Genomic DNA, 26,191 nt, shown 5'->3' on the forward strand with positions numbered 1-26,191 from the left:
TGCTAAAGTGGAGGGAAAAAAAAAGAATCCTCATCCATATGGTAAGACAGTGGCATGGTTAAAAAAAGAAAGAAAGAATGATGGACAGGATGAGCCTATAGTTTTCAGAAACCAGAAATTGATCTGGGTTTCTTATTGAGACAGCTAATCTTCCGGTATGAATCAACAGTGGAAAGTAGATACATTTTGACATGCTGCATGTCTGGAGGACTGTGGCCTTGTGGCCATGTGACATCTTGAGGTCCCAAGGTGGAACAACCATTGGTTAGCCACTCCCCACAGCCAAATATTAGACAGAGCTCTGGGAATCCTGTAGAAGAGGGGGAGGAAGGATTGTAGGAGCCAGAGGGGTCAAGGATACCACAAGAAAACCAAAAAAATCAACTAACCTGGATTCATTAGGGGCTCACTGAAACTGAGCTGACAATCAAGGAGCTTGACTGGGTCTACCCTAGGCCCTCTGCATAAATGTTATGGTTGTGTAGCTTGGTATTTTCTGTGGGATTCCTAACTCAGGGAGGGAGGAACTATTTCAGATACCTTTGGCTGCTCTGGGGATCCTTTTTCTCCTACTAGGTTGCCTTTTCCAGGCTTAATATGAGGAAAGGTGCTTAGTCTTATTTCAACTTGGTATGTCATGTTTGGTTGATATCCCTGGAAGGAGGCCTTCCCTTCCCTGAAGAGAAAGGGAGGAGGAATGGATGGGGAGGGAGAAGGTGGGTGCGAATGAACTGGAAAGAGAGGAAGGAGAGAAAACTGGTGGGAATATAATATATGAGAGAATAAATTGGTTAAAAAAAAAGCCTAAGAACAAACCCTAGGACCACAAAATGGGAAAAATAAAAACAAGGAAACCAGAAAAAAAGGTAAATACATGAGGCCTGTGAGGTAGCCCAGCAACTAATAGCAACCCCCCACACACACACACAGATACATATATACACACACCATATATACTTAATATAGGTATAATAATGTATACATATACATATATTTATGTATATATACATACATATATACATAAATAATACATATCAATACATGTATAATACATAATATATATCCTTTGCATATATCTCTTCATAGTTTGCTACAGATATTCTTCACAATATTTATATTTCATGGTGAAGCTCCCATTTAAGATTCAGTCAGCTCTTAAAACTTACTTTGAAGTAAAAGGAGCTAATTTCATAAGCTTATTGGAAAGGCCTAGGATGAATGTACCTGGATTTGTAGAAGCTTTTAGTTTGGATTTTCCATCCTACAGACATGTGTGAGTTCATTAGGTATGTGTACTATGCCTCTGGTGAGAGTCACCTCAAGAAAGTGGAAAGTAATATTTTTGAATAGTAATTTAATTCCAATCCAACACTTTTGAGTTATTTGCTATAAGTACGTCTCAGAAACACACTGTGGGGTTGACTTTTGCTTCACAATCCAACCAGAAATTTCTTCTATGAGATGCAGTGTATAGAATATTAAAGCTGTCACTCCTTTCAGTTCTAACAGTGTTTGTGTTCTCTATTTTGTGGCTCTTGTATTTGATGTAAATATCAATGTTTATATCATTACAATATGCCTATATGATTTCTTTGTCTAATCCTTGTAGTTCTAATAGGGCCATCCATTTGTGCCTTTTTTTTTCCTTTTTTTAAAGAAAATTTCGAGTTTAGCATAGGGACATGTGTAAGGAAATGGGAATTCCTATATTTTCCTCTATATTCCCACATCTACTCCAAGAGTTTCTTTTATTAGCTGTTTTGTTTAATATGAATGTGTAATTGTGGGGTGTAGATAACTAAATTCAGTTCTCACAGGTCAGGTTATACAGGGTTTGCCATCAGTAGCATATCACCTACCAGGTGTTTATTCGAGCAACATCACATTATTAGATGCTATCTTATAACACCAGATAAATACACAGGGAATGGGTGGTTCTGACATTCTTAGAGTTTCTGCCATAAACCAATTATAAGCTGGAAGACAATGTCAAGCAGATAAAAAGACATGTCACTTTCTATTTGTATTAAAATACCGAATCTTTCAGGAATTCAATGTTATTAGGTCCTATACACAGTTGGGAGTGCTGTTTGTTCTGGTTCTGGGGTTTCCCCCCTCCCCTTAGAATATGAAGAACAGGACATTTTGATGGTTTTTTTCCGCAGCAAACCAGAAAAGACAGGGGAAGGAAAGAGGAGGAGAGGAAAGAATGAAGGAGGGAGGGAGAGAGACAGGGAGAGAGAGAGAGAGAGAGAGAGAGAGAGAGAGAGAGAGAGAGAGGGAGAGGTAGAGGGAGAGAGAGAGAGAGAGAGACCTGGGTTCTAAAGGACCTGGGTTCAGTTCCTCCCACCCACATGGAGGCTCACAACCATCTATAATACCATTTCTAGGGCACCATACATATATATGGTACACAAACCTACATACATGAATACAAAACACCCATATATATATGCATTTTTAATTCCAAAAACATAAATAAAGAAGGTCTGAGAGCAAGGAGAATAGATTAGTGGGTGGGAAAGGGAAGGGGGAAAATTACATAATTATATGTCTTAGTTAGGGTTTTACTGCTGTGAAGAGACACCATGACCAAGGCAACTCTTATAAGGGCAACATTAAATTGAGGCTGGCTTAAAGGTTCAGACGTTTAGTCCAGTATCATCAAGGCAGGAACATGGTAGCATCCAGGCAGGCAATGTACAGGAAAACTGAGAGTTTTATATCTTCATCTGAAGGCTGCTAGCAGAACACTGACTTCCAGGCAGCTAGGAGTAGGGTTTTAAAGCCCACACCACAGTGACACACCTACTCCAATAGGGCCACACCTATTCCAACAGGGCCACACCTTCTAATAGTGCCACTCCCTGGGCTGAGCATATAGAAACCATCACATTATATATTAATTTTAAAAAGAATTTTAAAAATCATGTTGCAGTGCACCCTTCTATGTATATGTTCATCTAAATACATTAAAGAAGTTAGAATAAGGTCTGCCTTGTCTTTCCACAACTCACTCTCAAAGGACGACTTGGAGTCCTATCAACACTAGAGTAAGTCTCCTTGGAGAGAACATTTCCCTCAGGACCCAATCACCTTCAAAAGCCTCAGTCTCTTACAGGTTGGCAATCACTGAATGCTGAGAATCAGTCTTTCATATGTTAATTCTTTAGGAGAAAAATGCATCCAAACCAATAACCTTTCAAAAGAGACCTAACAATTAATAGAAATTACATAGACCAAAACATAATTAGAACAGGCTAGAAAACAGAAATAGCTTACATTTAAGGCTTAAGCCTTAAACACTGGCTATGGCCAGCAGGTTTCTACACTGTTCCCATTTACCTGCTGTCTTCTCTGCAAGGTCTTCACTTTATTCTGAATTCTGAATGCCCTGTATAGCATCTAACAAATTAATGTAAACTACTGAGGAAGAGGGGAATTCTAATTCCTTTTATACTGTGGTCAGGGATCATTATGTGCACTAATGTGAGAAAGGATTTAAGAGAAGGTAGTCAGTGTTTTCAACTGTAAGAGTTTTAGTATTTCTGGATGTATGTGCTGTATGCAGCTATTCAACAATTGTTACAGTAAATTGAAGAGCCTTTAATTTTAAGCACATTTAATTCATGTGACAAAAGAAAGAGAAAATCAGCACAACAAAAAACAACTGAAAGTAAATACAATAAAATGTTTCAAAAGGTCTCTTGCATTTTAATTTAAAAGCTGTTAACTTATTCATCTCCTTGTCTTTGTTGAGATGATACCAAGATGACTAGGATATTTCTACTTGTATGTATTGTTATCCAAACATGAAATAATCCAGAACACACAGTAACATCCCATTGCTCAGGCTAAGTGAACTGAGATCTAAGACAGACATTGGCAACATGATGAATAATAATAAGATAGCTTTGGAACAGATTCGAGAGGCAAAAACCAATTAGTTACATGATGCCAACATCCCCTAAGTTGACTGAAGAGGAAGTATAGATAGGCACCAGGTTAATGACCTGTCATAAGTCTCTTTGGCTTGGCTTTGTATGTCTCTGTTTCAGTGTCACTGACACTAAGAACAAACTTACCTTGACTCACCCAGGTTCTATGGTAAAATTCTGTGGACCCCTAACAGGATCGAGGTTTACTCCTCATAGCTTAAATGCAGCTGTACCATCTACTTTTTGAGAACCGGGAGATTTGTTTGGCAACTTTTCTGAAAAGGAATTTGTTTTCCAAGGTTTGTGTCCTTGGGGGGGGGGGGGGCAGGGCAGTGGTCCTTTATGGAATATGCTGTTTCTGATGGAAAGGATACCAATCAGAAGCTGAACTGAAGCAGTGAGGGTTCTTTCAGGGAAAAGCATGAGTCTCATTGCTAAAAAAAACTGACAAAGAGAGAAAAACCCGGGCAGTTGCTAATGGTGGGGGAGACTTAGGGAGGGAGGAACATCTCAGATTAGAGGGAGGAAATGTTCATTTTCTAAGAAGTCTGCAGTATCAACAGTTTTCAATACTATCTTATAAAATCTTTGTTTGACCATGATAACCTGTATATGGCCATTGCATGCTACAAGTTTACTGAGCAAATACTAACAAGCAAGCAAACTAACAAAAACAACAACAACTTTCTGAGCACTCATAGAAACCCACAAGTGGCAAAATCCACACCTGACTTCATATGATTGGAAGTAGTCCAAAGACAGTTACATTCAAAATGTATAACGTCATCTTTAGGTTCTGTGTACTAGGAGCATGTGAAACAAGTGAATTTCACATTGAGACCTGTGTCCCTTCATCAGAATATCTCATCAATATGTATGTAAATAGTAGCAATTCTGAAAGAACAGGTCAAAACTGGAAATGCTTCCTCTGGTCAGTGGCCGTTCAAATAAGGGAGCTTGATTGTTTCCAGGCAAGCACTTTACTATTGCTATATCTACAGCATCTTCGACTTGTATGTCTCATAAACCTTAAATAGAAGGTAAAAACTTAATATTAAAACCCCTAGGGCTAAATTCACTGTAAGATCATCAGTTTTGCATATTTCATACTTCCAGAAATTCCTATTTCCACAAAACAGAAAGGGTTTTGAATTGAGTCAGGCCTGAACTAGAAACATGTCATATCATATCAACAGGGAATGATTTAATTAGCCATCTTGCCCACAATTCTACACTTCAGAGTTTGCAGCCAGGCTAACCCTGAATTCTGGGTTAAAGTGTCCTTTCCATTGGGTCTTAGAGTAGAACATGACATTCTTCATGAGATAGTCCTCCTTCTGACAATACTGTTTCCACCTACACAATATAAAAATCCACTAGGACATAACACCTCAGTAATGTGCCAAGAACCATGGGTTTCACAGTAGCAGGACTTCTTTTGAGCTGTAAGGCTTACAGCCCATCTTTCTAGCACTTCTCAAGTGCCAGAAAAGCAGACCATTCACCTAACAAGGAGAATATCTTTTCAGGACATTCTATATCTTACCTAATGGGAAGTCTGGGACACCTTTTGTTGAGACTTCTTTCATCATGTCCCCAAATTCTGAAACTCAATTCAGAAAGAGTAGTTTTTCAGAATTGCCTGTGGGGTTGCAAAGGTCTGCCTTAAAACCAGATGCAACTCCCAATAAGGTGGAAATTTCATTTCAGGGCTTCTCCTCGGGGCTGGCAGTGGAGAAATATAGAGACCAAAAGCAATTGTCACAAGAAACTGCCTCCTGATTGTGTCTTACAAAGGACTTCACTGATCTTAACAAGTGAGAAACAATTATACCAGGGCTTCTTGTGTTTAAGAATACTGGGGATATGGAGGTCCCCCCTTGGGTTCTTAGTTTGGTTAGTAACATGTATTTTAACAGACTCAGAATAAAGGTTAAGGGCAATGTTATTAGCATCTGAGGGAAAAGCAAAAGTGCAGGCAAGCTGTAAATCTTGTCAGGTGCCTGAAGGAGGGAGATGGAGACAGAAAAAAAAAAAAAAAGGAAAGGAAAGGGGGCATTTTCAAGACAGGTCAGCAATCAGCCTTGTGTTGCAGAAGAACGTAGGGAGGCAGCTCAGAGAAACAGTGCCCAGAGAGTCAGCAAAAGCTCAGTATCTGAAAGAAAAAGATAAAGAAGAAAAACAAGTTACACTTCTCAGAAAAGATAAACACCGAGGCTCTGCCCAACTCTGCGAATTTCCACTACAACATAAAACAAATGTCCTCACTCTCAGCCAGTTTCCAATCATGTCCTTCCTCATTTCTTTCTCAAATCCTGTGATGACAGTGGTCTCTACAGCCTTTCTAACATCACTCTGCTCTTCCACATGTCCACCAGAGTATTTTATTAAGATCTGCTTACAGGGCTGGGATGTAGCTCAGCTGGGAGAGTGCTTGTCTGGCATACACAAATGAAGTCCTGTGTTTCTCATTCATAGCACCACTAAACCATGCATGGTGCTGCATGTAGACCCTGTACTCGGGAGGAAGAAGCAGATGGATCAGAAGTTCAGTATAATCATTGCCTATAGTAAGATCAAGGCCTGCCTGGGATGCATTAAAAACAAACCAAAACTTAAAAAAAAAAAAAAAAAAAAAAACCCACACTGCTTATAGCATCTGAAGGCTTCTCTAGCATGCTGCTCCAAATTCTTCCACATCCCTCCTACAAATAAATCATGCAGCCATTTTTAAAAGGACCACAAACAAGGTCAAGTGTTTCAATATCCGTTTTCTGCATTAGTTACTTTTCTTATGACTTCGACCAAATATCTGACAAGAGACTAGGAGCTATGGAAGGAAAGGAAGGTTTACTTTGGCTTGCGGATTGAAATGCAAGTCATGATGGTGGGGAAGGTGAGGCAGCTTGAGTGGTTCTCAGATGTGGCAGCAAGCTTGTGCGGTGGCTGGTCTCATTGCTTCCATAGGAAGCAGTGGGAGATGAACACTGCTGCTCGGTTTGCGTTTCTGTTGTTTATTGTTTATTCAGTTTAAGATCCCAGCCCATAGTAGGTTGCCACCCTCTTTTAGAATGAGTCTCCTCTCCCTGGTTAAATATCTCTGGAAATGTCCTGGAAGACTCATCCTGAAGTTTGTCTGCTAGGTGGCTGTAAGGCCCATTGGGCTGACAATTAGGAACAACCAGCATAGTACTGAAGCAAATAACTTTTGGGTTGAAAATAAACCCAACACGTGGCTCTTAACTAAATGAAATGTCTTTACCTCCATTAATTTTTCCCTAGTGTTGAAAACATATGTCATTTAAATTTTATTAATTTGATTGTGTGTGTGTGTGTGTGTGTGTGTGTGTGTGTGTGTGTGTGTAGCACAGCTTTCATGTGAAGGTCAGAGAACAACTTGCAGGAATTAGTTCTCTCCTTCTACCAAATCTCTGAGGACTGAACTTAGGTCATCTGGCTTGGTGGAAAGTAAGTGCCTTTACCAACTGGGCCATCTCACTGTCTCAAACTTTGCTTGGATTTTCTTTTCATCTCTTCCTCTTCCTCTTCTACTTCTTCCGCTCTCTCTGTCTCTGTCTCTGTCTCTCTCCTTTCTTTAATTTCTTTCCTTTCTTTGGGACTCTGTCTGTCCTGAAACTCTCTACATAGACCAAGCAGAGTTTAAACTCAGAGACTCAGAGATCCACCTGACTGACTGCTAAATGCTGGGCTTAAAGGCATGCACCACCACACCTGTCTTCCATTCATTTCTTTCTTCTATTAAAAACAAGATAGGTTTACTTTTATTTTAACTTATTATTGTTATTTTATCTGTACGGGTGTTTTGTCTGTATGTATATCTGTGCACCACAAGCATTTCATCCTGTGGAAATCAGAAGATGGGATTGGATACCCTGGAACTGGAATGACAGAGTCACCATGTGGATGCTGGGAATTGAACTCAGATCCTGTGGAAAGTGGCTAGTGCTTGTAACTGCTGAGCCATCTCTCTACCTTCCTCCCCCATTCATTAGTGTTTGCTCCATACCAGAAAATTATTTTCAATGATTTCTCAACAGGAAAAAATAGATATTACTTCCTTCCTAGACAAGCTTTCCTGAGACCACATGGGTGAAAAGAATGCATAACTGTTTTCTCTGTAGTGCTTTAATTATCAGTGTGCCTTTGTGTTCATTCTCCAGAGCCTGGAACCAAAGCTGTGTCATCATGTGTGCCTGCAGTGCCTAAAAAGGTTCAACCAAAGTCAATTCTCTAAAGGCTATGGAGGATTGTAAACATCCTGCAATGTATATTTGCAATTGTACTGGTTACTTGTGAATTGGCAATAATGTGTGTTAAATGAGTTGTCACCTGTGGCATGAGTATGAGAAGCCCACTCTGGCACAGCTCTGGTGCTAGTAAACAAATGCTATGACATCAAATGGCTGCAGGAATGTCACGTTCCTAAAACAATGTTCCACCTCACTCCACTCCTACCTTTAGCTCTTGCATCCTTTCCAGCTCCTATTCCGTGATGTTCCCTTAGGTTAGGGGAAATGATATGGATGTCACATTTACTCCCGAGCATTCAAGAATCTCATTTTGGCAGATTGACCAGTTGTGAGTCTCTAGTTGCTGTTATCCACAATAAAAGGAAGCTTCTCTAGCCAATGGTGATAGGGGCACTAATATCTAAGGTACAAATGAAATATTTAGAAGTTAATATGATAGGCATATCATGTTCATTATCAGTAGCTTCCCCAATATGAACTCTGACATCCTCAGTCATGGGCTTTTACCAGATATGGATTCACACCTGCAGAGAATTTTCAAATCTGATTAGAAATAAGTTATTAATTTGCCACTATTTCACCAGTGGGCACTTCTCTAGCTGATTAGGAATACAGCATGCTGGGTAGCACTTTTGATGGCAGTTATCTCCCAAGAGTCTGCCTAGTACTTCCCAGTACTACATACCCTAGCCCATAAGGAAGAAACATGTATTTCAATTTCAACTTGATTTTTTGATGTCCTGTGACCAAAATGTGCAATATCTTCAAGAAAGGGTCTTACTTTTTTTTCTTGTTTGTTTGTTTTTTGTTTTGGTGGACAACCAATGCACATACAAATGCTTATATTGTTTGGGAAGCTCTGTATACTCGAACCAGTAAGTCATAGAGTGTTACCCTGTTCCTTGTACTGGGATTTTTTTATTTAATAAACTATGGCTTTTCTAATTTTGCTTTTTAGCTATTTTTCCCATTGTCAGAATTTCTTGTAGATGTTTTGTATAATCTTAGTTTTGCTTGATTCTTATCTTTGCCCACTTATCTCCATAATCTCCTTGCACCTCCCTGTCTAACCTTTACTTTGATATCACATATATTTAGAGGCTCCTTTTCCTCTTTTAACTTTCTAGTGTGTCAGCCTCATGCACCCTCACTCCCACATAAATACATATTAAAAATTGCCAGCTGGGATTTGCACATGAGGAAAAATACACAGCATTTCTCCTTCTTGCCCTGGGATTCCTCGCTTAAGGTAGTATTTCTCAGTTCCATCCATTTTCCTGAAAAATTTAACTTTTCTTATAATGATTTCTGGAGGAATCACTATAATCTCTTATATATTAAATAATGTCATCTGTAAATAGGATTTTTTTTACTTCTTTCCTGTTTGTATTCATTCCACTCCCTTTTCTTATCTCATTGCTCTAGGTAATACTTTAAGCACTATATTGAGTAGGAGAGGAGAAAATGAGCATCTGCATCTTGTTCCTGGATTTAGTGGCTTGCTGTCTTTAAGTTTCACTTTCCTTGTTGAGGTAAATGCCTGTCATTCCTAGTCCCTCCAGTACTTTTGCTACAGATGGTGGTTAAATTTTGTCTAGGAATTTCATAAATTCATTCCTTTTAATAGCTGAGTATTACTCCATTGTGTAAATGTACCACATTTTCTGTATCTATTCCTCTGTTGAGGGGCATCTGGGTTCTTTCCAGCTTCTGACTATTATATATAAGGCTGCTATGAACATAGTGGAGCATGTGTTCTTATTACCAGTTGGAACTTATTCTAGGTATATGCCCAGGAGCGGTATTGCTGGATCCTCCGGTAGTACTATGTTCAATTTTCTGAGGAACCGCCAGACTGATTTCCAGAGTGGTTGTACAAGCTTGCAATCCCACCAACAATGGAGGAGTGTTCCTCTTTCTCCACATCCTCGCCAGCATCTACTGTCACCTGAGTTTTTGATCTTAGCCATTCTGACTGGTGTGAGGTGGAATCTCAGGGTTACTTTGATTTGCATTTCCCTGATGATTGAGGACGCTGAACATTTTTGAGGTGCTTTCTCAGCTATTCGGTATTCCTCAGGTGAGAATTCTTTGTTCAGCTCTGAGCCCCATTTTTAATGGGGTTATTTGATTTTCTGGGGTCCAGCTTCTTGAGCTCTTTGTATATATTGGATATTAGTCCCCTATCTGATTTAGGATAGGTAAAGATCCTTTCCCAATCTGTTGGCAGCCTTTTTGTCTTATTGACCGTGTCTTTTGTCTTACAGAAGCTTTGTAATTTTATGAGGTCCCACTTTTCAATTCTCAATCTTACAGCCGAAGCCATTGCTGTTCTATTCAGGAATTTTTCCCCTGTGCACATATCTTTGAGGCTTTTCCCCACTTTCTCCTCTATAAGTTTTACTGTCTCTGATTTTATGTGGAGTTCCTTGATCCACTTAGATTTGACCTTAGTTCAAGGAGATAGGAATGGATCAATTCACATTCTTCTACATGATAACAACCGCCAGTTGTGCCAGCATCATTTGTTGAAAATGCTGTCTTTTTTTCCACTGGATGGTTTTAGCTCCCTTGTCAAAGATCAAGTGACCATAGGTGTGTGGGTTCATTTCTGGGTCTTCAATTCTGTTCTATTGGTCTACTTGTCTGTCTCTATACCAGTACCATGCAGTTTTTATAACAATTGCTCTGTAGTACAGCTTTAGGTCAGGCATGGTGATTCCACCAGAGGTTCTTTTATCCTTGAGAAGATTTTTTGCTATCCAATGCCTAATCAGGGTGGGAATGTCTTTAGTATTTCTCCATTAACGTGATGGATTTAGAAATATTTTATTGAGATGATTTGGTAGGGTAATTTTTCTACAACTTTTTTGTATCTTTAATTGATTTTAATTTCAGGGAAATGTTGTCTTTGTAAGTGGAATTTGGAAGTACTTTTTCTTTCTTTTATGTTTTAAAGAACAATTTTAGAGATTAGTGTTGATTCTTTATTAAGGGACTAGTAAAATTCTGTCATGAATTTAGACCTGAAGATTTTATTAGTGGGGAGATTTACTTATTACTTCTGCTATCACATCAAGAATTATAGATACACTTAAGATATTTATCCCATCTTTCATTTAATTTTGGCAGATCAGATACATCTAGGAATTCATCTATTTCTTTTAGATTTTCTAATTGACTACAGATATTTAAAGTACTCCCCCAGTGATTTGTTTTTTTTTTATTCAGATTTCATTAGTATCTATTATAATCTTTCCCTTTTCATTTTATTAATAATGATCAACTCTCTTGATCTTTTTTATTGTATATTTTCTTTATTTACATTTCAAATGTTATCCCCATTCCTGGCTTTCCCTCCTAAAAGCACCTTCCCCCTACTCCTTACCCCCTCCCTCTTCTCCCCAACCCACCCACTCCTGCTTCCTGGCCCTGGCATTCTCCCACACTGGGGCATAACTCTATTGATCTTTTGGTTCATTTTGATTCATCTGTTTAAGGTCTTTACTATATTTTTTTTTCTTTTTGTTTACCTTTTTCAAAGAAACAGCTCTGTTTCAATGGTTCTATTATTTGTTGTTTCTATTTCATTATTTTCTATCTTGCTACTAATTATGTCTTTCCCCGTACTACTTTTCTGTGTGTGTATGTGTGTGTGTGTGTGTGTGTGTGTGTGTGTGTGTGTGTGTGTGTGTGTGTGAATATTTCCAATATCTCATTATTGTGTTGCTTATTTGATCTCTTTGATTTTCTCCTGTATGCAATTAGAGCTATGAATTTCTTTTAGGACTGCCACTATTTTATCATAGGTTTTGTCAGGACGTATTTTCCTTTTCTTTAATTCCAGGAATTCTCTGGTGTTTTTCTCAAATTCTTCAATGACACATTTATCTTTCTATTGTGTGTTGTTTAATCTCCATGGTTCTGCATGTTTTCCTTGCTATTGACTATCTCCTGCTTTATTTCACAGGAGAGGGGTAGACTGAAGTAAACTACTTCAATTTTCATATATTTATGGGCTTTGCTTTGTGTCATGATAAGTGAACAAGTTTGGAAAGTCTATCATCTGCTGAAAATGTGTCTTGTGGAGTGTTTGGATGTACTACTCTGTAGATGTCTCTTAGGTTCAATTCATCTATGACATAATTTAACTCAGATGCTTCTCTGCTAATCGTTGGTCTTCATGTCCTGTCAATCTGCAAGAGTATTGAAATCACTATTGGGGATAGTCTGTAATTTTGTATCTAGTAGTATTTGTTTTGAGAAAATGTGTATATCTGTGTTCACTGCATATTATTTAGATTTGTAAAGATCACTCTGAAGTGACCTTTTTAGACTCTCCTGACCACCATTTTTGTTTTTGTTTTGTTTTGTTTTGTTTTGTTTTGTTTTCGTTTTTGTTTTTGTTTTTTTTTTTTACTTCTGACTACCTTTGATTTTAACTCTGTGTGTCAGATATTAGGATGGCAATACTCACTGTTTCCTGGCTTCATTTGCTTGGAATGTATTTTTTCATCCTTTCACCCTAAACTAGTATGTATTTTTGATGTTTGGTTGTCTTTTTTAGGCAACAAGCAGAAATATTTTGCCTTTTTTATTCAACCTGTTATTCTGTGTCTTTAGATTTTGGAATTAGGGCTGTTAATGTTCAGAGTTATTGTTAGAAGTTTATGTTGACTCCTGTAATTTTGTAATGTTTGGCATTTTACTAATCCTCCTTTGCTTAACAAGAGTTCTAGCGTAATTTAGTCTTCACTGGAGCTGTTGGATGAGATTATAATTATGTTTACTCTGAAGAATTCCTTCTGGTATTCTCTGTCAGGCTAGCTTACAGATTATGAGTTCCTTTAGCCTGTTTTTATCATGGAATCTCTTTCTTTCTCAATCAACCATGAAAGATCATATTGTAGTCTGAGTTGGTATTTACTTTGTAACTGAACTTAACCCTTTGGGGTTTTGAAGTTTATATTGAGAAAGCCATTGTTATTCTGAAAGCCTTTCCTTTATCTTTATTCTATATCATCTATATCTTGTAGCTTCCCAAATACTTTCTCTTTTCTGCATAGTGTTTTAACCGTGAGGTGCTGTGAGGACTTTTTTATCTTTATCGTGTCTAATGCTATTTATACCTCTTATACATGGACTTGGATAATTTTCTGCTGTACTTACTGAAAATATTTTTGGGGTTGGAAAGATGGATCAGCAGTTAAGAGTACTGGTGTTTCATCCAGAGTTTTAGAATTCAAATCCCAGAACCCATATGGTGGATCATGGTGTTTATAACTGTAGTCCATAAATCTTTAGAAAATATTTATATACCCTCAGCATAGAATTTTTCTTCCATCCTTGTAGTCTCTAGGTTTATTCTTTTCATCATGTCCCCAAGATCTTGTATGTACCTTTTATACATGTTTATTTTCACTGTCTTTGGCTGAATCTATAAATTCTTCCACTTTGTCTTCAAGGCCTGATATTCTGTTTTGTTTTTTTGTTTTTTGCTTTTTTTTCTATCATATATTATATTGGAGTAACTCCTACTGGGCTTTTATTTGGTTTATTGAACCTATTGTTCCTAGCATAATTTTCAGTTTGGTTTCCTTCAGTATTTCTCTTTACTGAATTATTATTTTTGTATCTTACACTGACTTCTTTATTTCAATCTGGTGATTATTTTGTGTGTATTTACTTGGCATATATTCAAGAGTGTATTCTTTATCTCTTTTATTTACTTGAATATATTTATCATCATTATTTTTAATTTTTATATGGAATTTTATCTGAATCATTTATTGTGAGCCATTACTTTGGGATTTATAGATTTTTGAGGAGATGTGTTATTTTGGTTTTTCATATTATTTGTATTTTCGTGTCATGACTTGAGCATTTAAAGTTAGATAATTGCTTGTGGTGTTTCTGTTGCTTTACATCATATCATCTTTCTTCTTGCACTGATCATGTTTAACATGTCCACAGTCATTCCATAAAAGCTGAATATTACTTAAAACAACAGCCACTGTTCAGTGGTGAACATAACTACATGATTAAGGTAACACTCTGTTATAAAATAATAATCACTTAAATATCAATTATTTCGAAAGTAAAGAGTTATTGATAGCACTTTGTATAGTAGTAGATTGTGTTTCTATGAGTATGAATAGAAACAAAAGAAAAAATCTTAAAAGCAAAATTAAAATGGGCTATGTGGTAGGACTAGTTATCAGCATTAGATTGAAAGATAAGAAAGAATGGGGGTAGGGGAATGTAAGAGAAGGAAAAATGTAAAAAAAAAAAAAGCAAAATGGGAGGTATGGGTGCTGTGAGCATTCTGACTAAAAGTAGACTGAAAAGAAAATGGGGCAAAGAAATTCAATCAGTTAGCACAGGCCCATCTTTTCTCAGAATGATGAGATGCTGAGACCCTAAAAACTGGGCAAGCCTGTGTACTCTGAGACTAGAAAAAGAAAAGGGAGTAGAGAGGAGAGACAATGATAACACAAGAACAGTACGAGAGCAGGCTGGCTAAAATGACCTTGTGTGTATCTTGGGGGGAAAACTGATATAAGGGCTGAAGAGATTTGTGTGAGGATACAATGTATGAAGACTGAATGGTTTAATTTTGAATTGTATCTGGGGAGTCTTTGTGTTCCTTCTCTGACCTTGCTCTAAACTATAATCCATGTTGTTTTTCTCCAGTTAGGTTCATTCTTTGACTTCCCCAGTGCTGCATCCTTATGATGTCCACTCAAGCAAATTAACTCTGTTCCATATGCTGGCACTGACTGCCACTGGTATTCATCCAACAGCCATTGTAGCAATACGTAATAGCTGGAGCACTATTTGGGTTTGGTGCACTATTGTTAGGTTCCTGGTTGAGGTTCTGAGAGCAGTATCTGGTGAGATGGTTCACAAGCTTGCTCGAAAGAATTCTGTAGATTCCATGCATAAAGCCATGATGGCTAGTCTGGTAGGAGTGATGGGTAGCTATGCTGGCCAGGCCAACAGAAGCAGTGGTGGTGGTATTAGTAGTCACAAAATCTGAGACTGGGACAAGGTCCAGAGCACATTAAGCAAGTGATTTATGCAAAAAGGAACAGCAGCAAGCCAAGCAATACAATATTCCTATTTCTTTTATCATCCTATTATCAATCATTCATTCAGACATGATTTCTAAACCACAGTCTTCAACAAAAATCACAGATGAATTTTGTATCTAAAATAAAGGAACCCACAAAGGGAATTTTTTGAGAGAGGTTTAAAACAAGCTCTGCCAGTCAAATTGGAATTTGTTCTTATCTAAATTATACTGGATAATGAAAGAAACCTTTTGCAGCACAGTGAAAATTTAATCTCTCCAATTATGAAGACTTGGTTCAAGTAAAGTGGGAGGTATGAGTAATCAAGTAGTCATAACAGATATGAATAATAAAATGGACAATATAATTATCATTTGCAGCTTTACTGAAGCCATCAAGATCTACATTCTTATAATTTAAGAAAAACATACCAAGGTAATTTTCAAATATCTCAGACAAGTTCTAAGGTATTTCTCTCTCTCTGCTTTTACATATATTTGTAGTGCTTAAAAATATTTAAGAAATATCTTCTAAAGACTTAGTGTTGGCAACAATGTTTTTTAGAGGAATAGAAATGTTTCAAGTTCATTTACCTGGGGTTATCAAGTGTCTATCTACCCCGGGCTAAGTCACTAGGGGATCTGGATTCTAGAATAATCACTGGCACCAAGGAACATAGAGACCTCAGAAACCATCGGACTAATCCCACTAAAATCAGGGACTAGACAAGGCTGCCCACTTTCTCCCTACCTTTTCAACATAGTACTTGAAGTATTAGCCAGAGCAATTCGACAACAAAAGGAGATCAAGGGGATACAAATTGGAAAAGAGGAAGTCAAAATATCACTTTTTGCAGATGATATGATAGTATATATAAGTGACCCTAAAAATTCCAACAGAGAACTCCTAAACCTGATAAACAGCTTCGGTGAAGTAGCTGGATATAAAATTAACTCAAACAAGTCAATGGCCTTTCTCTACACAAAGAATAAACAGGCTGAGAAAGAAATTAGGGAAACAACACCCTTCTCAATAGCCACAAATAATATAAAATATCTCGGCGTGACTCTAACGAAGGAAGTGAAAGATCTGTATGATAAAAACTTCAAGTCCCTGAAGAAAGAAATTAAAGAAGATCTCAGAAGATGGAAAGATCTCCCATGCTCATGGATTGGCAGGACCAACATTGTAAAAATGGCTATCTTGCCAAAAGCAATCTACAGATTCAATGCAATCCCCATTAAAATTCCAACTCAATTCTTCAACGAATTAGAAGGAGCAATTTGCAAATTCATCTGGAATAACAAAAAACCGAGGATAGCAAAAACTCTTCTCAAGGATAAAAGAACCTCTGGTGGAATCACCATGCCTGACCTAAAGCTTTACTACAGAGCAATTGTGATAAAAACTGCATGGTACTGGTATAGAGACAGACAAGTGGACCAATGGAATAGAATTGAAGACCCAGAAATGAACCCACACACCTATGGTCACTTGATCTTCGACAAGGGAGCCAAAACCATCCAGTGGAAGAAAGACAGCATTTTCAACAATTGGTGCTGGCACAACTGGTTGTTATCATGTAGAAGAATGCGAATCGATCCATACTTATCTCCTTGTACTAAGGTCAAATCTAAGTGGATCAAGGAACTTCACATAAAACCAGAGACACTGAAACTTATAGAGGAGAAAGTGGGGAAAAGCCTTGAAGATATGGGCACAGGGGAAAAATTCCTGAACAGAACAGCAATGGCTTGTGCTGTAAGATCGAGAATTGACAAATGGGACCTAATGAAACTCCAAAGTTTCTGCAAGGCAAAAGACACTGTCTATAAGACAAAAAGACCACCAACAGACTGGGAAAGGATCTTTACCTATCCTAAATCAGATAGGGGACTAATATCCAACATATATAAAGAACTCAAGAAGGTGGACCTCAGAAAATCAAATAACCCCCTTAAAAAATGGGGCTCAGAACTGAACAAAGAATTCTCACCTGAGGAATACCGAATGGCAGAGAAGCACCTGAAAAAATGTTCAACATCCTTAATCATCAGGGAAATGCAAATCAAAACAACCCTGAGATTCCACCTCACACCAGTGAGAATGGCTAAGATCAAAAATTCAGGTGACAGCAGATGCTGGCGAGGATGTGGAGAAAGAGGAACACTCCTCCATTGTTGGTGGAATTGCAGGCTTGTACAACCACTCTGGAAATCAGTCTGGCGGTTCCTCAGAAAATTGGACATAGTACTACCGGAGGATCCAGCAATACCTCTCCTGGGCATATATCCAGAAGAAGCCCCAACTGGTAAGAAGGACACATGCTCCACTATGTTCATAGCAGCCTTATTTATAATAGCCAGAAACTGGAAAGAACCCAGATGCCCCTCAACAGAGGAATGGATACAGAAAATGTGGTACATCTACACAATGGAGTACTACTCAGCTACTAAAAAGAATGAATTTATGAAATTCCTAGCCAAATGGATGGACCTGGAGAGCATCATCCTGAGTGAGGTAACACAATCCCAAAGGAACTCACACAATATGTACTCACTGATAAGTGGATACTAGCCCAAAACCTAGGATACCCACGATATAAGATACAATTTCCTAAACACATGAAACTCAAGAAAAATGAAGACTGAAGTGTGGACACTATGCCCCTCCTTAGAAGTGGGAACAAAACACCCATGGAAGGAGTTACAGAAACAAAGTTTGGAGCTGAGATGAAAGGATGGACCATGTAGAGACTGCCATATCCAGGGATCCACCCCATAATCAGCATCCAAACGCTGACACCATTGCATATACTAGCAAGATTTTATCGAAAGGACCCAGATGTAGCTGTCTCTTGTGAGACTATGCCGGGGCCTAGCAAACACAGAAGTGGATGCTCACAGTCAGCTAATGGATGGATCACAGGGCTCCCAATGGAGGAGCTAGAGAAAGTACCCAAGGAGCTAAAGGGATCTTCAACCCTATAGGTGGAACAACATTATGAACTAACCAGTACCCCTGAGCTCTTGACTCTAGCTGCATATGTATCAAAAGAAGGCCTAGTCGGCCATCACTGGAAAGAGAGGCCCATTGGACACGCAGACTTTGTGTGCCCCGGTACAGGGGAACGCCAGGGCCAAAGGGGGGGAGTGGGTGGGTAGGGGAGTGGGGGTGGGTGGGTAAGGGGGACTTTTGGTATAGTATTGGAAATGTAAATGAGCTAAATACCTAATAAAAAATGGAAAAAAAAAAAAAGAAACCATCGGACTGAGGCACATCTCCAACATATCCATTGACTATCTATAAGGTGGCCTTCCTCCATCTCCCCCATATCCTCTATATTCCTTCTTCACTTCCCAATGGTGAAGGATGCTCCTCCCCACAACCTTTTCCTACATGCCCTTTGTTTTTCCAGGTGATTTCAAATCCTCTCCCCTTGGACCTCTCCTGCAGACTCTGTCTGGTACTATATTAATGTACTAATGTAATTATCAAGAGATAATCTGTGTCCCAGTGTTCAAAATCACATCCCAGATCCTGTATTTGTTTTCATCTCAGATTCATTCAGCTCTTCATATCCTGGGAGCTCATTACAGATTTTGTGGGTCGATTCTAAATTTTCAGTTATTATTTTAGAAATTACTTTATAATACTCTCTACCATAGCTCCTTAATGGAGATGGTTCATATGGTTCTACAATCATTGGAATAGGACACCCACTAATTGTGTTGAAATGAGATAAATCTTCAAATTAAAAGAATTCATAGGAACATCATTGGTTAAAGAAGGCCAAAACAAAACTGTTCTTTGTATGAATTTTGAGAACTGATTGTTTTTATAGTGACTTTTGTTAATTCAACTAATGCAGAACAATGGGGAAATAAATACTAAGTTTCAAATAACTCATTCTAAAGGGAAGTATCCTTGGAACCCATTAAGAGATGTACTAAAATTTCATTAGGGACAGATGTAGCATGTTGAATATACAGTTTGAACTACTGTTGAGGCATTTTCCAACAAATTACTTACCCTAAAAGATTATTATTGTTTTTCTTTGGTGCTCATTGAGTTAAAGCAGGATGTACTCTGGAAGATGCAATTTCATTATGTCACAAACATTGATGGTTTGGGAAATATACTTTACAACTCTTTTGTACCATGTGTCTTTTTTCATTTTGGAAACATGTTAAACCTGAAGAAAGATAATGATAGAATCCCACATTAAATAGAAAAGACTACTTTGGGACATGCAGTTCCATACACTAGAGACATGTTTCATGGGTTAGCTTACTATTTTTGCTTCTTTAGTAGTATATTAGAATGTTCAGAGACTCTGATGGTGGACCATTGTTTGGGCAATGGATAACAGCTAACAATTACAAGATCTGTTGACTATTTTGAATAGGCAGGCCAGAGAAAATTGTCATGCACTATTCCAAAAGCATAGAGACTATGTGAATGTTAATTGTTTTGAGCTTGATAAGTGGCGTGTTCTAATTACAGCTGTTGAGTTCGTCCATCTGAGGAGATTTAAACCCCAGAAAATGATATGAGGATTGGAGGTAACTGTATATCCAACCTCAAACACTTTCCTTGTTCATCCTCTAAGTTAGAGTCATTAGTAGACTAAATTAATGATTTTTTAATTGTCAATTCTTCATGTGTATTTATAATGTCTCTTTTAGAAGGAAGAATATAGATTTTTATTTAAATAGTCATTGTGCTCTTTTCAATCTTTTAATTTATCTGATTAGGGAAGTATAGTAGCAGGATTAAGGAAGTTGTAATATACTTTTGAAACCATTTGATGATAAAAGCAAAATACCTCTAGAAGTTAAATGGTTTATTGAGCAATTTGGGATTATGATACAAATTTAGCTTAATTTTACATAAATGAGGGGACCTGACAATGAATCCCTCAAACATTAGTAGCTGCAGAGATGGCCAGCATTCAGGGAGAATGTCCTCAGATTCCTAGGTCTAATTGCTGATTAAAGTACTCTCAGAGCCTGTGCCTTTCTCTATGACTCAGAACTTACAATGCATTCCTTTTCTTCTCTTGAATAAAAAGAGAGCACAATTTGGGTGCTTAAAAGCAGGATCTTGGATTAACGCTCTTTAAGGCCTTAGTTGCTGTTTCTAAATTGATTGGCAATCTGATTGATCATGCTTTGGCATCTATGTAGTAGTTGTACATAATGAATAATTCAGTGACCAATAGTAATAATGACTAATTACTCGATTACTCAATATGGAATACTCCAATTGTTGGTGTTTATTTGTGACATAAGGAATAGTAAAGGCCAGGAGAAAACTGTTCCTTCTGGTCAAGATGAACTCTCTGATGAAGTCCTAACATTCTATTGAGCATGGTTAACGACTCAGACAAGGTACCACTTCTCAAGAATGTAGGACCAGCCATAGGAAGGTGGGTTCACCTTTAGCTAAAATCCATAAGTTGAAATGTGAATATTTTCTTCCTGATGGAATGGTGTGGGTTTGCCTGTGTCATATGTTGATTCTAGAAGCTGACACTGAGAAGTAGAGAAATAAAATTTGCTGCAGGTTTACAGGGGTTGGTGTCAGAACCAGGTGACTTACTACACAGATTTAAAATAGAGAAAGACACTACTAGTTCGTCATAAATATTGTTTGGATTTAACTATGTTTTTAAAGATCTGATAAATCTGTACTGCCTTATAAACGTAAGGACTCTTAACTTCTTGAAACCGACAAGAATGCCACTATTCAGTCTATTAAATACATTGCACAAACCATTAAAATGCTCTGAATACAACATTAAGATATGTTGATCTCCTAAAGCAAGACCTTTGATTTATTTAAATCAGCAGCCACAGAGTTGTAAGATAAAAATTGTTTAGTTAGAGAATTTTACATTACCTTTATAGATGATTTTATTAGTTGGGGTTATCTAAAGGAACACAACTGATAGGATGAATAGATATGAGAGAGTTTATAGGGCCAGAGAGATGACTCAGAGGTTAAGAGAACTTGGGATTTTTGCATAAGATCTGGGTTTGGTTCCAGTACCTACATGGCAGCCCACACTCTTTTATAACTCCAGTTCCTCGGGATTCGACACCCTTTTCTGGCTTCCTTGGTCATTCCATGCATGTTGTGCACACACATACATGCAGGCAAAACACTCATAAAATAAATGCACTTTTTAAAAGAGGGGATTTATTATATTGGCTTACATGATATGGTCTAGTGAGTCCAACCACTGTGGATCAGTGAAGAATCAGTAGTTGTTCAGTCCATGAGTCCAAATGTCTCAGCAGTAATCTGATACTGAAGGCCTGGGGGATTCTTAGAGAGTTCCTGGGCTTTGGTCTACATTGGAAGCCTGAAAAGGCTGGTTTTCCTCTACCCTTAGCAAGCACTTCAGAATGTCTTGATTTTTTCCCTTCATGCATTAAGGGTCTGTGTCTTTTGTTATCCTGCCTGCATTTTGATGTAATTTGCCATTAACTTTAATCATAGGATAACAACCATTGGTAATTGATATCTCTGAACACCAATAGTCTCAATTCCCCCAATGAAAAGGCACAGACTAGTAGAATGAGTGTGAGAACAGGGTCCATCATTCTGCTACATCCAAGAAACACACCTTAATATCAAATATAGACATTACCTTAGGGTAAAGGTTTGAGAGAAGATATTCTAAGCAAATGGGCCTAAGAAAAAATTGGAATAGGCATTTTAATATCTAATAAAGTATACTTCAAACCAAAACTAATCAGAAGAGATAAGGTAGAACACTACATACTCATCAAAAAACATCCATCAAGATGGCATTTCAATTCTTAACATCTATGCCCAAAACACAAGGGCACCCAAGTTTGTAAAAGAAACTTCTTCAGCTTAAATCACCTATTGACACTTTCAACACTAGCTTAAATGACTTATTGATCCTTACATACTGATGGCGGGAGACTTCATTATCCCACTCTCACCCAAGAATATGTCACCAAGATAAAAACTAAACAGAGAAATACTGAACATAACAGATGTTATAGATCAAATGGACCTAACAGGTATTTATAGAACATTTCACCCAAACACAAAAGAATATGCCTTCTTCTTTGCGCCTCATAAAATTTTCTCCAATATTGACCACAAGAAAATTGAAATAACTCCCTGCATTCTATCAGACCACCATGGATTAAAGCTGGATATCAACAACAACCAAAACAAGAACAAGCTTACAAACTCATAAAAACTAAATAACTCTCTATTGAATGAAAAATGGGTCAAGATGGTCACCTCTTGTAGACAGACAAGAACCCCAGTGGAGCGATAGAGACACTAACCCACTCACAAAACTTTCAACCCCCAACTTATCATGTTTACAAATGCAGGCACAGGCAAGGGAACAAAGACTAAGGGAATGTCCAACCAATAAATGGCCCATCCCATGGACAAGCACCAATCCCTGACAGTATTAATGATACTCTGTTTTGCTTGCATGCTCTCAGAGGAGCATGTTGTCCTCTGAGAGGCTACACCCAGCAGCTAACTTGGACTGATACAGACACCCCCAGCCAAACAGTGGAAAGAGATTGGGGATGCTTATGGAAGAATGGGAAGAAGGATTGCAGGGCCCCAAAGGGGATAGGAACTCCATAGGAAAACTAACAGAGTCAACTAACCTGGACCCTTGGGGTTTCTCAGAGACTGAACCACCAACTAGAGAACATACACAGCCTAGACATAGGCCTCCTGGCTCATATGGAGCAGATGTGTGGCTTGACCTTCAAGTGGGTCCTGAACCACTGGGGCAGGGACTATTCCCCAAACCACTGCCTGTCTGTGGGATATGTTTTATTAGCTAGGCTGCACTGTCTGGCCTCAGTGAGAGAGGAAGCACCTAGCCTCACAGAGATTTGAAGTGCCAGGGTAGTGGGATGAATATCCAGGGCTCCCCTACCAGCTCAGAGGAGAAGGGGAGAGGGTATATGGGAAGGATTGTGGGAAGGGGTAATCAGGAGAGGGACAGTGAGTGGGATGTAAAGTGAATACATAAAAAATAAATAAATAAATAAAATTTTACAAAAGGAAGAAAGAGTCGGGCACTGGTGGTGTGTGCCTATAATCCCAGCACTTGGGAGGCAGAGGCAGGTGGATTTCTGAGTTTGAGGCCAGCCTGGTCTACAGAGTGAGTTCCAGGATAGCCAAGGATACATAGAAAAACCCTGTAGCAAAAAAAGTAAAAAGAAAAAAGGAAGAAAGAAAGAAAGAAAGAAAGAAAGAAAGAAAGAAAGAAAGAAAGAAAGAAAGAAAGAAAGAGAGAGAGAAGGAGGGAGGGAGAGAGGAAGGGAGGGAGGGAGGGAGGGAGGGAGGGAGGGAGGGAGGGAGGGAGGGAATGGAGGAAGGGAAGGGAGGAAGGAAGGGAGGAAGGAAGGGAGGAAGGAAGGAAGGAAGGAAGGAAGGAAGGAAGGAAGGAAGGAAGGAAGGATTACCACTCTTGAGTATATCCCCAAAGGATTCTGCATCCTACCACAAGGACACTTGCTCAACCATGTTCATTGTTGCTCTATTCTTAATAGCCAGAAATTGGAAACAACCTAGATGTCCCTGAACAGAAGAATGGATAAAAGAAATGTGGTACAATTATACAATGTAGAATAATGTATAATACAATGTAGTATAATAGTATAATACAATTATACAATGTAGTCAGCTCTTTTAAAATTATACAATGTAGTCAACTCTTTTAAAATGACATCATTAAATTTGAAGGAAAATTGATAGAACTGGAAAACACCATCCTGAGTGGGGTAACCCAGACCCAGAAAGATAAATATGGTATGTATTCACTTATATCTATATATTAACAATTAAATAAATGAAAAGCTACCATCCATATACCTAGAGAGATTAGGCAAATAGGAAGGGATTGGGGGAGGGGGGACACACATGAATCTCCATAGTGAGGGAGAAATAGAATAGACTTTATGAGTAGACTGGGGGATAAGGAAATATGAGAAGGGAAGGAGGAGGGGAGAGAGGATTGAGGGAGGGGATAAGGGGAAAGACAGCTAGAACTGAATGGCATTTGAGGGGTGGTATGGAAATGTAGAGCCCTGGAAACTTCTTATAAAATATGAAGGTCATTCTAATGTAGTCTCCAAATAATGAGGGAGATGAAATCCAACTGGCCATCTCTTGTCACCAAATGAAGTATCCAGTATTGGGACTCGGTTTCATCCAATTGGGCTGTTGGCTGAAAAGGGTCACATGGAAATTCCCAAACAACCCAGGCTGATACCAAGACAATAGTTTGCTCTCCAGAAATCAACAGCAAGGCCCATTGCTGAAGACAACACTCACATAAGCCACTCAACATGGAGTGGTTAAGCTGGCTACCAAAAGAGAAACAGAGACCAATCCAACCATAAAACCTTTGATCTATGATCTGTCCTGCTCCAAAGTATGCTAGAGCAATGGTGTCACAAACCTTGGAGAGTAGCCAACCAATGTCGGATTTGACTTAATGCTCACTCCACGAGATGGAACCTATAACAACACTATTTGAGTGACCAAAACCCAGAGACTAGAAGGTCCAGAGATGTATGGTAAAACTAAGTGCAATTAGTCAAAAAAAAAATGGTAACAATAAAATGCCTTCTAATGACATTCTTCTATACTCATAGATTGATGCCCTATTCAGCCATCACCAGAGAGGCTTCTTCCTGCAGCAGATGGGAACAATATAGACTTACATCCAGATAATATACCCCTCATACACACACAGAGTGAGACCTTGGAAAAGACAGCTCTAAATGGATTGTCTCCATCAAATCCCTCCCCTCAGAGTTCAAGGAACCCCACAAAAAGAAAAGCAGAAAGAGCGGGGTAGACAGATGGATCAGAGGACACCAGAAAAACAAGGCTCTCAAAAACAACTGAGCAAAGCTCATATAAGCTCACAGAGTCTGAAGCACAGGCCTGTACTAGGCCCTCTATATGTTGTGCCATTCAGTTTAGTACTTTTATTGGACTCCTGAATGTGAATGAGTGTCTGATTCTCTGATGCTTGTGCCTTCTCTTGAGGCTCTTTTCTTTTTCTGTTGGCTTGCCTTGCCCAACTTTGATATGATGGGTTTTGCTTTGTCTTATTATAAAATTATTAAAAACTTATTTTGTTATGTTTTGTTACTTCCTAGAAACCTGATCTTCTCTAATGATAAAAAAAAGAAGTGGATCCAGACAGGGGAGAGGTAAGGAGGAACTGGGGTGAGGAGAGGGAGGGGAAACTGTATTCAAATTATATTGAATGAGAAAAAAATATATGTTTAATAAAATGGAAAATAAAATAAAATAGTAACAATTAAAAATAAAATATCCATTTATCTGAGAGAGAGAGAGAGAGAGAGAGAGAGAGAGAGAGAGAGAGAGAGAGAGGGAGGGAGAGAGAACATATTGTTCTTGCAGAGTACCCAAGTTCAGTTTCCAGCACCCATATTGGGGACTCACAACTGCCTGTGACTCTAGGTCCAGGTAATCAGACACTATTTTCTGGCCTCCATGGTCTATGTACTATGTGTACTTATTTGCAATTACATAATTAAGCATCATTAAATAGGGGATGCAGAAATAGCTATGTGGTTACAACCATTTGTTATTCCTCCAGAGGAATCTGGGTTGAATTGTTGGCAGCCATATGATGGCTCACAAACATCTGTATCTCCAATTCCAGGGTATCTGTTGTCCTCTTTTTGTCCCCACAGGCACTGCATATACATGGTATGCAGACATACAGGCAGGCTAAACACCAATACATATAAAGCAATGATAAAGTAAATCTTTTAAAATATAAAACAGCAAAATTGATGGTAAAAACCAGAAAAAAAAATTTATTCAAATATTAGGAAGATGGACC

General features: G+C 38.3%; 1 long non-coding RNA gene across 2 annotated transcripts; it reads right to left on the reverse strand.

The window, feature by feature from the left end:
• Positions 1–946: 946 nt before the first annotated feature.
• On the reverse strand, positions 947–19,475 carry LOC115489152. 2 transcript variants are annotated; one of them, XR_003953119.1, is made up of 4 exons: positions 19,315–19,475; positions 8,415–8,609; positions 6,341–6,451; positions 947–6,093 (listed from the first exon to the last, which is right to left on the reverse strand). It is a non-coding gene; the product is annotated as an uncharacterized LOC115489152 (long non-coding RNA). The 2 variants fall into 2 exon arrangements; XR_003953118.1 differs by lacking the exon at positions 6,341–6,451 and having other exon boundaries at positions 19,315–19,468.
• Between the last annotated feature and the right edge of the window lie 6,716 nt (positions 19,476–26,191).

Source organism: Mus musculus, chromosome X (genome assembly GCF_000001635.26).
Source record: "Mus musculus strain C57BL/6J chromosome X, GRCm38.p6 C57BL/6J".
Taxonomy (NCBI): domain Eukaryota; kingdom Metazoa; phylum Chordata; class Mammalia; order Rodentia; family Muridae; genus Mus; species Mus musculus.